Source organism: Pseudorca crassidens, chromosome 4 (genome assembly GCF_039906515.1).
Source record: "Pseudorca crassidens isolate mPseCra1 chromosome 4, mPseCra1.hap1, whole genome shotgun sequence".
Classification (NCBI taxonomy): domain Eukaryota; kingdom Metazoa; phylum Chordata; class Mammalia; order Artiodactyla; family Delphinidae; genus Pseudorca; species Pseudorca crassidens.
In genome coordinates, this window is record NC_090299.1 from 6,018,379 (window position 1) to 6,033,033 (window position 14,655).

Sequence of the window (14,655 nt, forward strand, 5' to 3'; positions counted from 1 at the left end):
AAGGATCTCCCTACCAGCCTCTGGGTAGCCCCAAATCACCAAGTGTTAAACCCACATCTCCCCACCACTGCACTCTGTTGCTGGCTCCTTCTGCAAGCTCTCAAGTGCATCCTTAAGAGGGAACTGGAGTAGACGCATAGGGTGATCAGATAATAGGCAAGGGAGAAAGTACAAAACTGAGGTATAGCACCACCTTCTGGAATACAAAAGAAAGGTTTCTAATGGCCAGTCTGTTGAGTTGTAAGAAGCAAAAAAGTCATAAAAACTTAGTTACAGAGATGTCTGCTACTTAGAAGAAACACATTTCAGCTCTAAAGACACACATAGGCTCAAAGTATAGGATAGAAGAAGGTATTTCATGCAAGTGGAAACCAAAATAAAGTGGTTATAACCATACCTATGTCAGATAAAATAGACTTGAAGCCAAAAATGGTAACTAAAGACAACGGTCATTATATAATGATAAAGGATTCAATACATCTAGAAGCTATAACAATCATAAACATATACACACACAACATTGGAGCACCTAAATGTATTAAGCAAATACTTACAGATCTGAAGGAAGAATTAGAGAGCAATGCAGTAATAGTAGGAGATTTCAACACCCCACTGCCAGCAATGGATAGATCACCTGGAAAGAAAATCAAAAAGGAAATATTGGAATTGAACCATGCTTTAGACCAAAGAGACTTAGCAGACATATATAGAACATTCTCAAGTGGCTTGACCATCTGATAGGGAACAGATCAAGTCTTAGCAAATTTTAAAAGATTGAAATAATACCAACTATCTTTTCTGACCACAATGGTATGAAACAAAAAATCAAAAACAAAATGAAAGCTGGACAGTCTATAAATACGTGGAAACTAAACAACATATTTCTGAACTACCAATGGTTAAACAAAAAATAAAAATGGAAATTTAAAAAAATCTCTTGAAACAAATAAGAATGGAAACACAACTTACCAAATCCTATGAGATGCTGCAAAAGCAGTTCTAAGAGGGGAGTTCATGGCAATAAATGCCAACATCAAGAAACAAGAAAGATCTCAAGTAAACAACTTAACTTTATACCTCAAGGAAGTAAAAAAAGAGGAATAACGTAAGCCCAAATTTAGCAGAAGGAAGGAAATAATAAAGATCAGAATGGAAATAAATGAACTAGAAATGAGAAAAACAATAAAAAGGATCAATGAAACAAAGAGCTTGTTTTTCAAAAAGGTAAACAAAATTGAGAAACCTTTAGCTAGACTCACCAAGAAAAAAAGAATGCTCAAATAAATAAAAATAGAAATTAAGGAGAAAAGTACAACTGATACTACATAAATACATAGGGACATAAGGGACTACAGGCATACCTCAGAGATATTACAGGTTCAGTTTCAGAACATTCCAATAAAGCAATTATTACAATAAAGTGAGTCACATAATTTTTTTGGTTTTCCAGTGCATATAAAAGTTATGTTTACACTATACTGTAGTTTATTAAATGTGCAATAGCATTGTGTCTGAAAAATGTGTATACCTTAATTAAAAATACTTTATTGCTAAAAAACTCTATTGCTAAAAAATACTTTAGTAATAAATCTTAATCTTTTTAAGATAGTAACATCAAAAGATCACTGATTACAGATCACCATAACAAAGATAATAATAATTAAAAGTTGGAAATATTGTGAGAATTATCAAAATGTGACAAAGAAACATGAAGTGAGCACATGCTGTTGCAAAAAATGGCACTGACATAACTTGCTTGACTCAGGGTTGCCACAAACATTCAATTTGTAAAAAAAATGTAATATCTGGAAAGTGCAATAAAGCAAAGGGCAATAAAATGAGGTATGCCTGTACTATTAACAATTATATACCAATAAATTAGATAACCTAGGGGAAAAATGTTATCTATTCCTAGAAGCACACAACCCACCAAGACTAGATCAGGGAGAAATAGAAAATCTGAACAGACCAATAATGAGTACTAAGATGTTAAATGAGTAATCAAAAATCTGCCAACACAGAAAACCCCAAGACCAGATGACTTCACGGGTGAATTCTATCAAACATTTAAAGAATTAATGCCAATGCTTCTCAAACTCTTCCAAAAAATTGAAGAAAAGAGAACATTTCCCAACTCATTCTATAATTCAGCATTACTCATACCAAAACCAGATAAGAACACTACCAAAATCAAACAATAGAAATAAAAACTATAGATCAATGTCCCTGATAAAAATAGATGTAGAATTTTTCAACAAAATATTAGCAAACTAAATTCAAGAACACATTAAAAGTATTATACATCATGACCAAATGGGATTTATCCTTGGGATGCAAGTATGTTTCAACATACACAATTCAATACATATAATACATTACATTAATAGAATAAAAGATAAAAATTGCATGATCACCCCAGTAGGTGCAGAAAAACGTATAAGGTATAGAAGAAACATACCTAAACATAACAAAGGTCATATACAACAAACCCACAGATCATATCCTTAGTGGAGAAATATTGAAAGCTTTTCCTCTAAGATCAGGAACAAAACAAGAATGCACACTCTCACCCCTCTTATTCAATATAGTACTGGAAGTCCTAGCTAGAGCAATTAGGCAAGATAAAGAAATGAAATGCATCCAGATTGGAAAGGTAGAAGTAAAACTGACATTTTTATCAGATGATATGATTTTGTATACAAAAAATTCCAAAGACACAATCAAAAAATTATTGGAATTGATCAGTGAATTCATTAAAGTTGGAGGATGTAAAATCAACATACAGAAATTACTGTATTTCTATACACTAATAATGAATCTTTTGAAAAATTTAAAGAAACTATCTTATTTACAATAAAATTACCTAGGAATAAATTTAACCAAGGAAGTGAAAGATCTGTAAAATGAAAACCACAAGACTTTATTGAAAGAAATCAAAGATGACACACAAAAAAATGAAAAGACATCCCATGTCCATGGATTGAAAGAATTCATATTATTAAAATGTCCATACTACTGAAAGCCCTCTATAGATTCACACAATCTTTACCAAAATTCCAGTGGCCTTCTTCACAGAAATTTTAAAAAAGTCTAAAATTTGTATGGAACCACAAAAGACCCCAAATAGTCAAAACAATTCTAAGCAAGAAGAATAAAGACAAAGGTATTATACATCCTGATTTCAAACAATACTACAAAGCTATAGTAATTAAAACTGTATGGTACTGGCATAAAAATTGACACATAAACCAATGGAATATGAATAGAGAAGCAACAATTAAACCCCCAAATACACAAAAAATTAATATTTTACAAGAGAGTCAAGAACATCCAATGGTGAAAGGACAGTCTCTTCAACAAATGGTGCTGGGAAAACTGGGTAAATACATGCAGAACAATGAAATTTGATCCCTATCTTATATCACTCACAAAAATTAACTAAAAGTGCATCAAAGACTTAAACATAAGACCTGAGGCCATAATACTCCTAGAACATAGAGAAGAATTACTCAACATTGTTCTCATCAACGACTTTTCGTATATGTCATCAGAAGCACAAACACAAAAAGTAAAAATTAACAAAAGGGACTGCATCGACTTAAAAGCTCTACACAGCAGAAGAAACAACAAAATGAAAAGGTAACCTACGGAATGGGAAAAAAAGTTGCAAACCATATATTGGATAAGGAGTTAACATCCAAAATATATCAAGAACTCATACAACTTAAAAACAAACAGACAAAAAATAAAAGAATCCAATTTAAAAATGAGTAGAGAAAGTAAAGAGACATTTCTCCAAAGAAGACATCCAAATGGCCAAGAGGTACATGAAAAGATGCTCAACAGAACTAATCATCAGGGAAATGCAAATCAAAGCCACATTGAGATACCACTTCACAACTGTTAGAATGGCTATCATCAAAAGGCAAGAAATAACAAGTGTTGCAAGGACATGGAGAAAAGAGAAAACTTGAACACTGTTGGTGGGAATGTAAACTGGTGCAGCCACTATAGAAAACAATATGGATAGTCCTCAAAAAATTAAAAATAGATTTACCATATGGTCCAGCAAAGGAAATGGAAATGGAATATAGATGGAATATATGCACTCCCATTTACTGCAGCATAATTCAAATTAGCCAAAATATGGAAACAACTTAAGTGACCATCAATGGATGAGTGGATAAAAAAAGACGTGGTATGTATACACACACACAGGCACATGGAGAAATATTACTGAGCCATGATAAAGAAGGACATCGTGCCATTTGCACCAACATGGATGGACCTTGAGGACACTACGCTAAGTGAGATAAGTCAGACAGAGATAGACAAATACTGTATGGTATCACTTATATGTGGAATCTAAAACAGCCAAACTTGTAAAAAGAGAGAGTAAAATGGTGGTTACCAGGAGGTAGGAGGGTGGGAGTGGAAGGATAGGACAAACACTGTTTAAAGGTACAAACTTGCAATGAGTAGTAAATAAATCCTAGAGATCTACTGGGTTGGCCAAAGAGTTCATTCAGTTTTTCCATAGCATCTTACAGAAAAACCCAAATGAATTTTTTGGCCAACCCAATAAATCAGCACAGTGTAGTGATGTATTATAATCATCAAGCTTGGTAAGAGAATAAATTTTAATTATTCCATCCAATAAAAAGAAATAATTAGGGACTTCCCTGGTGGTCCAGTGGTAAAGAGTCCACCTTACAATGCAGGGGATGTGGGTTCAATCCTGGGTCAGGGAACTAAGATCCCACAACTAAACCTGTGCCACAACTACTGAGCTTGTGCGCCTCAACTAGAGTGCCTGCATGCCGCAAACTACAGAGCCCACGTGCCCTGGAGCCTGCGTGCCACAACCTAGAGAGAGAAAACCCACATGCCACAACTAGAGAGAAACCCATGATCCGCAAAAAGAGAAGCCACTGCAATGAGAAGCTGCACACCATAACTAGAGAAAGCCCGCATGCAGCAACAAAGACCCAATGCAGCCAAAAATAAATAAATTTATAAAAAAAGATAAACTGTCACTTTTTTTGGCTCACCGAGAACACTGGTTCACAGAAGTAGAAAATTTAAATCATTAAATATTTCAAAGAAAATAGAGCAGTACAATTAATTCAAACAAAACTCAACAAGTAGTATTCATTCTGAGTGCTGGAATGTGGGGTTTGGAGGGCAGACCTAAGGGAGAGGACTGCTGTTGGCTGTGAGGAGACAGCCTGAGGGGACTGGAGTGAGGAAATCAGCTACTGGGAATGCCTGTGGAGGAAGCTCGGACCACCACAGAAGTGAAGCACCATTGCTGAGTGTCATGCAAGGGGTGGGGCCACCACTGCAGCTTCTCTCCCCATGCACCGGCCCCTGCCTCCCCAGGCACTAGGAAGGGCCCCTTCTGGGGCCAGCTCTCTCGTGCCTGCAACTGAGCACTAGGAAGGGTCCCCACCAGGGCTGCCTCTCTCATGCCCATGGCTGCCAGCTACCTTGCATGCCCCATCCCCACTGGGGCTCCCATGGCCAAGGCCGCTGCCACCTCTGTACCCCTTCCTCACCAGGGTGGTCTCATGTGATCCTGGGCAGCCTCGGGAACAGACACCTGTGGGTGGCCCACACGCAGTGGTGGGGCTGAAACCACAACTGAGCCCCAGGGGCCATGCAACTAAGGAAGAAAAGCTGAAATCTCTCCTTGCAGCTGTGCAGACCATGCACTGACACCCCCGCAACCGGCTTTGTAAACTCAGTGCATACAGAACATCTGAATGGACAAGTGCTCCCACAGCCAAGACTGGTCTAACTTTAGCAGCTGTAGACTTTATGGGCACATACACATGGGGGTTGGGCCAGGCCAGAGCCTGAGCTGCCCCATAGCGTCAACAGCAGGTCCAGATCCATAATTATTGCACTCCTGGGACCTGAATTCATTGGATCTATGCTGGTGCCCTCGTGAAAATAACGTCTGAGAGACACCAGGGCCAATTGCCAGCATACCCACAGTTAAGGTGGGCCCGAGAGCAGTGTCAACAACAACATATCTGAGAGCGCACACAATGGGTGAAAGGTGACACAACAGAGCACACCCACAGGTGAACGGCTCCAGAGGAGGAATACTCATTGTCTTCTCTCCCAGTGGGAGTGCTCCAATCCCACCTACCTTGCACCGCAGATCAGAAACACAGCTAGAAACAGATCTGGGGGCCTCTACTCCAACAACTAAGGAGGATACCCCACCTCTAACAGTGCAGTAACAACCACAGAGAAAAGGGGAGGCCCTGCTCAATAGCCAGTGCAGGCTCTGGTCATCACACCTCCTATAAAGAGGATAAAGGCCACGATACACTAAGGAAAGAGATAGCAGACATGTATACTGAAAACAACACTTGCACCAAAAAATATTAAACTCACGTAGGCTACACAGGGACATTCCCACATAAAATGGTCCTTGAAGACCCTCTGAGGGTCTGGCATTGGCGGGAGAACCTCCAGAGCATTTAGCCGTGAAGGCCAGCAGGGATGGAGTGCAGAAGATCCACAGGGTTGGGAGAACAGAGACTGCACTCTTGGAGGGAACACACAAGGTCTCATGTACACTGGGACCCAGCATGAAGCAGTACCTCCATAGGAACCTGGGTTCTACCTACCTAGGGGTCTTGGAGAGCATCCTGGGAAGGTGAAGGTCAACTAGAGCTCACTGTGAGGGCAAGGACACTGGCAGCTGAAGACCCAGGGAATACTGACCAGAGTGAGCTCTCCCGGAGGTCCACATTTCAGCACCAAGACCCAGCTTCATCCAAAAAACTGCAGACTCCAGTGCTGGAAGGCCTCAGGCCAAACAACCACCAAGATAGGAACACAGCCCCACCCATCAGAAGAAAGGCTGCCTAAAGTGGTACTGAGCTCACAGCCACCTCAAAACACAGCCCTTGACATGGCCCTAGCCATCAGACCAACAAGACCCAGCTCCACCCACCAGACGGCAGGCACCAGTCCCTCCAAACAGGCAACCTGAACAAGCCTCTGGAACAATCTCACCCACCAGGGGGCAGACACCAGAAGCAAGAGGAACTACAATCCTGTAGCCTGTAGAAAGGAGACCACAAACACAGAAAGTCAGACAAAATGAGACAACACAGAAATATTGGGTTGGCCAAAAGGTTCATTTTTTTCCCCTGTCAGATGGTTCTAGTAGTGCTTAGTTGTCTTTAACTTCATTCAAAACAATTTTGTTAGATTATATTGTGACAGCTGTCATATCATTGTGCATTTTTAAAAACATTATCAAAATTGGTGAATTTTTGTGTAGCCATTTTAATATTGAAGATGGAAGGAAAAAAATCAACATTTTTGGCATACTATGCTTTATTATTTCAAGAAAGGTAAAAACCCAAATGAAACACAAGAAAAGATTTGTGCAGTGTATGGAAAAGGTGCCGTGACTGATTGAACGTGTCAAAAGTGGTCTGCAAAGTTTCCTGCTGGAGATTTCTTGCTGAACGATGCTCTATGGTCAGGTAGACCAGTTGAAGTTCACAGTGATGAAATCCAGACATTAATTGAGAACAATCAATGTTATACCACACAGGAGATAGCCGACATACTCAAAATATCTAAATCAAGCACTGAAAATCATTTGCACCAGCTTGGTTATGTTCATCATTTTGATGCTTGGGTTCCACGTAAGTTAAGCAAAAAAACCCTTCTTGATGGTATTTCTTCATGTGATTCTCTACTTAAACATAATGAAAACTTTCTGTTTTTAAAACAAATTGTGATGGGCGATGAAAAGTGGGTACTGTCCGATAATGTGGAATGGAAGAGATCATGGAGCAAATAAAATGAACCACCATCAATCACACCAAACCCCTGTCTTCATCCAAAGAAGGTCATGTTGTGTATATGGTGGAACTGGAAGGGAGTCCTCTATTATGAGCTCCTTCTGGAAAACCAAACGATTAATTCCAACAAGTATTGCTCCCAATTAGACCAACTGAAAGTGGCACTCGATGAAAAGCATCCAGAATTAGTCAAGAGAAAATTCATAACCTTCCATCAGGATAATGCAAGACTGCATGTTTCTTTGATGACCAGGCAAAAACTGTTACACCTTGGCTGGGAAGTTCTGATTACTCTGCCTGTATTCACCAGACATTGCAGCTTCATATTTCCAATTATTTCAGTCTTTACAAAATTCTCTTAATGGAAAAAATTTCAATTCCCTGGAGGACTGTAAAAGGCACGTGGAACAGTTCTTTGCTCATAAAGATAAAAAGTTTTGGGAAGATGGAATTATGAAGTTGCCTGAAAAATGGCAGAAGGTAGTGGAACAAAAGGGTGAATACATTGTTCAATAAAGTTCTTGGTGAAAATGAAAAATCTGTCTTTCATTTTTACTTAAAAACTGAAGGAAGTTTTTGGCCAACCCAATATGTTGCAAATGAAGAACAAGATAAAAACCCACAAGAACAATTAAATGAAGAGGAGACAGGCAAGCTACCTGAAAAAGAATTCAGAGTGATGATAGTAAAGATAATCCAAAATCTCAGAAAAAGAATGGTGGCACGATCAAGAAGATACAAGGAATGTTTAACAAGGAGCTAGAAGATTTAAAAAACAAACACACAGAGATGAACAATACAATAACCGAAATAGAAATATACTAGAAGTAATCAATAGCAGAATAACTGAGGCAGAAGAAGGAATAAGTAAGCTGGAAGACAGAGTGGTGGAAATCACTGCCACAGAACAGAATAAAGAAAAAAGAATGAAAAGAAAGGAGGACAGTCTCAGAAATTTCTGTGACAATATTAAATGCAACAACATTCACATTATATGGGTCACAGAAGGAGAAGAGAAAGAGAAAGGGCCTGAGAAAATATTTGAAGATATTATAGCCAAAAACTACACCAACATGAGAAAGGAAACACTCACTCAAGACCAGGAAGTGCAGAGAATCCCATACAGGATGAATCCAAGGAGGATCACACCGAGACACATATGAATCAAATTAACAAAAATTAAAGACAAAGAAAAATATTAAAATCAACAAGGGAAAAGCAACAATTAACATATAAGGGAACCCCCAAAAGTTATCAGCTGATTTTTCAGCAGAAACTCTGCAGGCCAGAAGGGAGAGTCATGATATACTTCAAGTGCTGAAAGGGAAAACCAACAACCACGAATACTCTTCCCAGCAAGGCTCTCATTCAGATTTGATGGAGAAATCAAAAGCTTTATAGACAAGCTAATGCAAAGAAAATTCACCACCAAACCAGCTTTAAAACAAATGCTAATGGAACTTCTTTAGGTGGGACAGAGACCAGCAACCTAAAACAACTGTGTACATACATAGACTGCTATATCAAAACCTCATGGGAACAGCAAATGCAAAAACTACAATAGATACACACACAAAAAAGAAAAAGCAACCCCAAAACAACACTAAAGATGGTCATCAAACCACAAGAGAAGAGAAGAAAAGAGGAAGGGAAGAAAAAATACCTACCAAAAAACCCCCCAAAACAATTAAGAAAATGGCAATAGGAACATACATATTGAAAATTACCTTAAGTGTAAATGGATTAAATGCTCCAACCAAAAGACACAGACTGGCTGAATGGATATGAACACAAGACCCGTATATATACTGTCTACAAGAGACCCACTTCAGACCTAGGGACACATAGTGACCAAAAGTGAGGGGATGGAAAAATATATTCCATGCAAATGGAAATCAAGGAAAGCTGGAGTAGCAATACTCATATCAGACGAAATAGACTTTAAAATAAAGACTGTTACAAGAGAAAAGAAAGGACACTACATAATGATCAAGGGATCAATCCAAGAAGATGATATAACAATTGTAAATATATATGCATCCAACATAGGACCACCTCAATAGATAAGGCAAATGCTAACAGCCATAAAGCAGGAAATAAACAGTAACACAATAATAGTGGGGGATGTTAGCACCCCACTTACACCAATAGACAGATCATTCAGACAGAAAATTTATAAGGGAACACAAGCCTTTAAATGACACATTAGGCCAGAAAGACTTAACTGATATCTATAGGACATTCCATCCAAAAGCAACAGAATACACTTTCTTCTCAAATGCATATGGAACTTTCTGCAGGATAGATCCCATATTGCGCCACAAATCAAACCTCAGTAAATTTAAGAAAATTGAAATCATATCAAGCATCTTTTCTGACCACAAAGTTATGAGATTAGAAATTCATTACAGGAAAGAAATGTTAAAAACACAAACAAGTGGAGGCTAAACAATATGTTACTAAACAGCCAATGGATCACTGAAAAAAATCAAAGAAGAAACCAAAATACCTAGAGACAAATGAAAACGAAAATCTATGGGATGCAGCAAAAGCAGTACTAAGAAGGAAGTTTATAGCAATACAATCTTACGTCAGGAAACAAGAAAAATCTCAAACAACTTAACTTTACACCTAAAGCAACTAGAGAAAGAAGAACAAACAAAATCTAAAGTTAGTAGATGGAAAGAAATCATAAAGATCAGAGCAGAAATAAATGAAATAGAGATGAAGAAAACAATAGCAAAGATCAATGAAACTAAAAGTTGGTTCTTTGAGAAGATAAAATTGATAAACCTTTAACCAGACTCATCAAGAAAAAAGGAGGGGACTCAAATCAATAAAATTAGAGATGAAAAAGGAGAGATTACAACTGACACTGCAGAAATAGAAAGATCATAAGAGACTACTTCAAGCAACTATACGCCAGTAAAATGCACAACCTAGAAGAAATGTACAAATTCTTAGAAAGGTACAACCTCCCAAGACTGAACCAGGAAGAAATACAAAACATGAACAGACCAATCACAAGTACTGAAATTGAAACTGTGATTTAAAAACTCCCAACCAAAAAAAGTTCAGGACCAGATGGCTTCACACGTGAATTCTATCAAGCATTTAGAGAAGACTTAACACCTATATTTCTGAAAATATTCCAAAAATTTGCAGAGGGAGGAACACTGCCAAGCTCATTCTATGAGGCCAACATCACCCTGATACCAAAACCAGACAAAGATATTTAAAAAAGAAAAGAAAATTACAGGCCAATATCACTGATGAGGAAAGACACAAAAATCTTCAACAAAATACTATCAAACCAAATCCAACAGAACACTAAAAGGATCATCCACCATGATAAAGTGGGATTTAACCCAGGGATGCAAGGATTCTTCAACATATGTAAATCAATCAATATCATACACCACAGTAACAAACTGAGGAATAAAAAACATACGATCATCTCAATCAGTGCAGAAAATCCTTTTGACAAAATTCAACACCCATTTATGATTTAAGAAACTCTTCAGAAAGTGGGCATAGAGGGAACATACATCAACATAATAAAGGCCATATATGACAAACCCACAGCAAACATCAGTCTCAATGGTGAAAAATTGAAAGCATTTTCTCTAAGATCAGGAACAAGACAAGGATGTCCACTCTCACCACTTCTATCCAACATAGTTTTGGAAGTCCTAACCATGGCAATCAGAGAAGAAAAAGAAATAAAAGGAATCCAAATTGGAAGAGAAGAAGTAAAACTGTCACTGTTTGCAGATGACATGATGCTTTACATAGAAAATCCTAAAGATGCTACCAGAAAACTACTAGAGCTCATCAATGAATTTGGTAAAGTTGCAGGATACAAAATTAATGCACAGAAATCTCTCGCATTCTTGTACACTAACAGTGAGAGATCAGAAAGAGAAATAAAGGAAACAATCCCATTTACCATTGCATTATAAAGAATAAAATACCTAGGAATAAACCTGCCTACGGAGGCAAAAGAGCTGTACTCAGAAAACTATAAGATACTGATGAAAAAAATCAAAGATAACACAAACAGATGGAGAGATATACCAGTTTCTTGGATTGGAAGAATCAATATTGTCAAAATGACTATACTACCCAAAGTAATCTACAGATTCAACACAATCCCTATCAAATTACAAACAGCATTTTTCATAGAATTAGAACAAAAAAACTTTACAGTTTGTATGGAAACACAGGAGACCCTGAATAGTGAAAGCAATCTTGAGAAAGAAAAACAGAGCTGGAGGAATCAGGCTCCGTGACTTCAGACTATGCTACAAAGCTACAGTCATCAAAACAGTATGATACTGGCACAAAACCAGAAAGATAAATCAATGGAACAGGATAGAAAGTCCAGAGATAAACCCACGCTACTATGGTCACCTAATCTACCACAAAGGAAGCAAAAATATACAATGGAGGAAAGATAGTCTCTTCAATAAGTGGTGCTGGGAAAACTGGACAGCTACATATAAACAAATTAGAACATTTTCTAACACCATACACAAAAATAAAATCAATATGGACTAAAAACCTAAATTAAGACTGGATACTATACAACTCTTAGAGGCAGAACACTCTCCAACATAACAGGCAGAACACTCTCCAACATAAGTCATAGTAAGATCTTTTTGGATCTACCTCCTAGAGTAATGAAAATAAAAACAAAAACTAACAAATGGGACCTAATAAAAAATTAAAAGCTTCTGCAAATCAAAGGAAACCATAAACAAAAGGAAAGAAAACCCACAGAATGGGAGAAAATATCTGCAAATGAATTGACTGACAAGGGATTAATCTCCAAAATATACAAACAGCTCATGCAGCTCAATATCAAATAAAAAATTAATCCAATCAAAAAATGAACAGAAGGGCTTCCCTGGTGGCTCAGTGGTTGAGAGTCCGCCTGCCGATGCAGGGGACACAGGTTCGTGCTCCGGTCCGGGAAGATCCCACATGCCGCAGAGCGGCTAGGCCCGTGAGCCATGGCTGCTGAGACTGTGCATCTGGAGCCTGTGCTCTGCAACGGGAGAGGCCACAACAATGAGAGGCCCACGTACCACAAAAAAAAAAAAAAAAAAAAAAAAAAAAATGGGCAGAAGACCTAAATAGACATTTCTCCAAAGAAGACATACAGATGGCCAAGAGGCACATGAAAAGATGCTCAATATCACTAATTATTAGAGAAATGCAAATCAAAACTACAATGCGATATTACCTCACACCAGTCAGAATGGCCATCATCAAAAAATCTACAGACAATAAATGCTGGAAAGGATGTGAAGAAAAAGGAACCCTCCTGCACCACTGGTGGCAATGTAAATTGGTGCAGCCACTATGGAGAACAGTATGGAGGTTCCTTAAAAAACTAAAAGAGCTACCATATGATCCAGCAATCCCACTCCTGGGCATATATCTGGAGAAAACCAAAATTCAAAAAGATACACATACCCTAATGTTCACTGCAACATTATTTACAATACCCAGGATGTGGGAGCAACCTAAATGTCCATTGATAGAGGAATGGATAAAGAAGATGTGGCATATAAATAAATATATATATATATACATATATATATATTCATACATACTCACACACAATGGAATATTATTCAGCCATAAAAAAAGAATGAAATAATGCCATATGCAGTGACATGGATGGACCTAGAGACTGTCATACTGAGTGACGTAAGTCAGACAGAGAAAGACATGTATTATGTGATATCGCTTATACGTGGAATCTAAAAAAATGGTACAAATGAATATACTTACAGAACAGAAATAGAGTCTCAGATGTAGAAAACAAACTTATGGTTACCAAAGGGGAAAGTGGGGGAAGGGATAAGTTGGGAGACTGGGATTGACATATGTACACTACTATATATAAAAGAGACAACTAAGAATCTACTGTATAGCACAGCAAACTCTACTCAATACTCTGTAATGACCTATATGGGAACAGAATCCAGAAAAGAGTGGATATATGTATTTGTGTAACTGATTCACTTTGCTGTACAGCAGAAGCTAACACACCATGGTAAATCAACTATACCCCAATAAAAATTAATTTAAAAAATCTAATTAAAATTAACAGCTTTTGTGTTGCAAAAATCACCATCAAGAAAGTGAAAAGATACCCCACAGAACTGGAGAAAATAACTGCAAATCATTTATATGATAAGGAGTTAACATCTAGAATATATAAAGAATTACAACTCCACAAGAAAATGACAAGCAATCCAATTAAAAATGAGCAAAGATCTGAGTAGCCACTTCCCCAAAATTGATATACAAGTGACCAATAAGGACATGAAAAGATGGTTAACATTAGCCATCAAGGAAATACAAATCAAAACCACAATGAGATACCACATCACACCTATGAGGATGGCTATAATAAAAAAGATAGAATAACAAGTGTTGATGACAATGTGGAGAAACTGGCACCCTTACATACTGCTGGTGGGAATTTAAAATGGTGCAGTTCCTTTGCAAAACACTTCGGCAATTCCTCGCAAAGGTTAAACATAGAATTACAATAAGACCCAGCAATTCCACTTCTAGGTATATACTTGGAGATTTGAAAACATATGTCCACGCAAAAACTCGTACACAAACATTCATAGCAGCATTATTCATAACAATGGTGGAACTCCCAGAAAGTGAAAACAATCCAAATGTCTATCAACCGATGAGTGGGTTAACAGAATATTATTAAGCAATAAAAGGAAATGGGGGCTTCCCTGGTGGTGCAGTGGTTTAGAATCCACCTGCCAATGCAGGGGAC

At 37.7% G+C, this 14,655-nt stretch overlaps 1 long non-coding RNA gene across 1 annotated transcript in view; it reads right to left on the reverse strand.

Moving 5' to 3' along the window:
• Window positions 1-554: 554 nt before the first annotated feature.
• Window positions 555-14,655, reverse strand: part of LOC137223071 (uncharacterized) — a 114,710-nt gene continuing 100,609 nt past the window's right edge. The window contains exon 3 of the long non-coding RNA XR_010942707.1: window positions 555-634. This is a non-coding gene — a long non-coding RNA (uncharacterized lncRNA). The remainder of the gene's footprint in view (window positions 635-14,655) is intronic.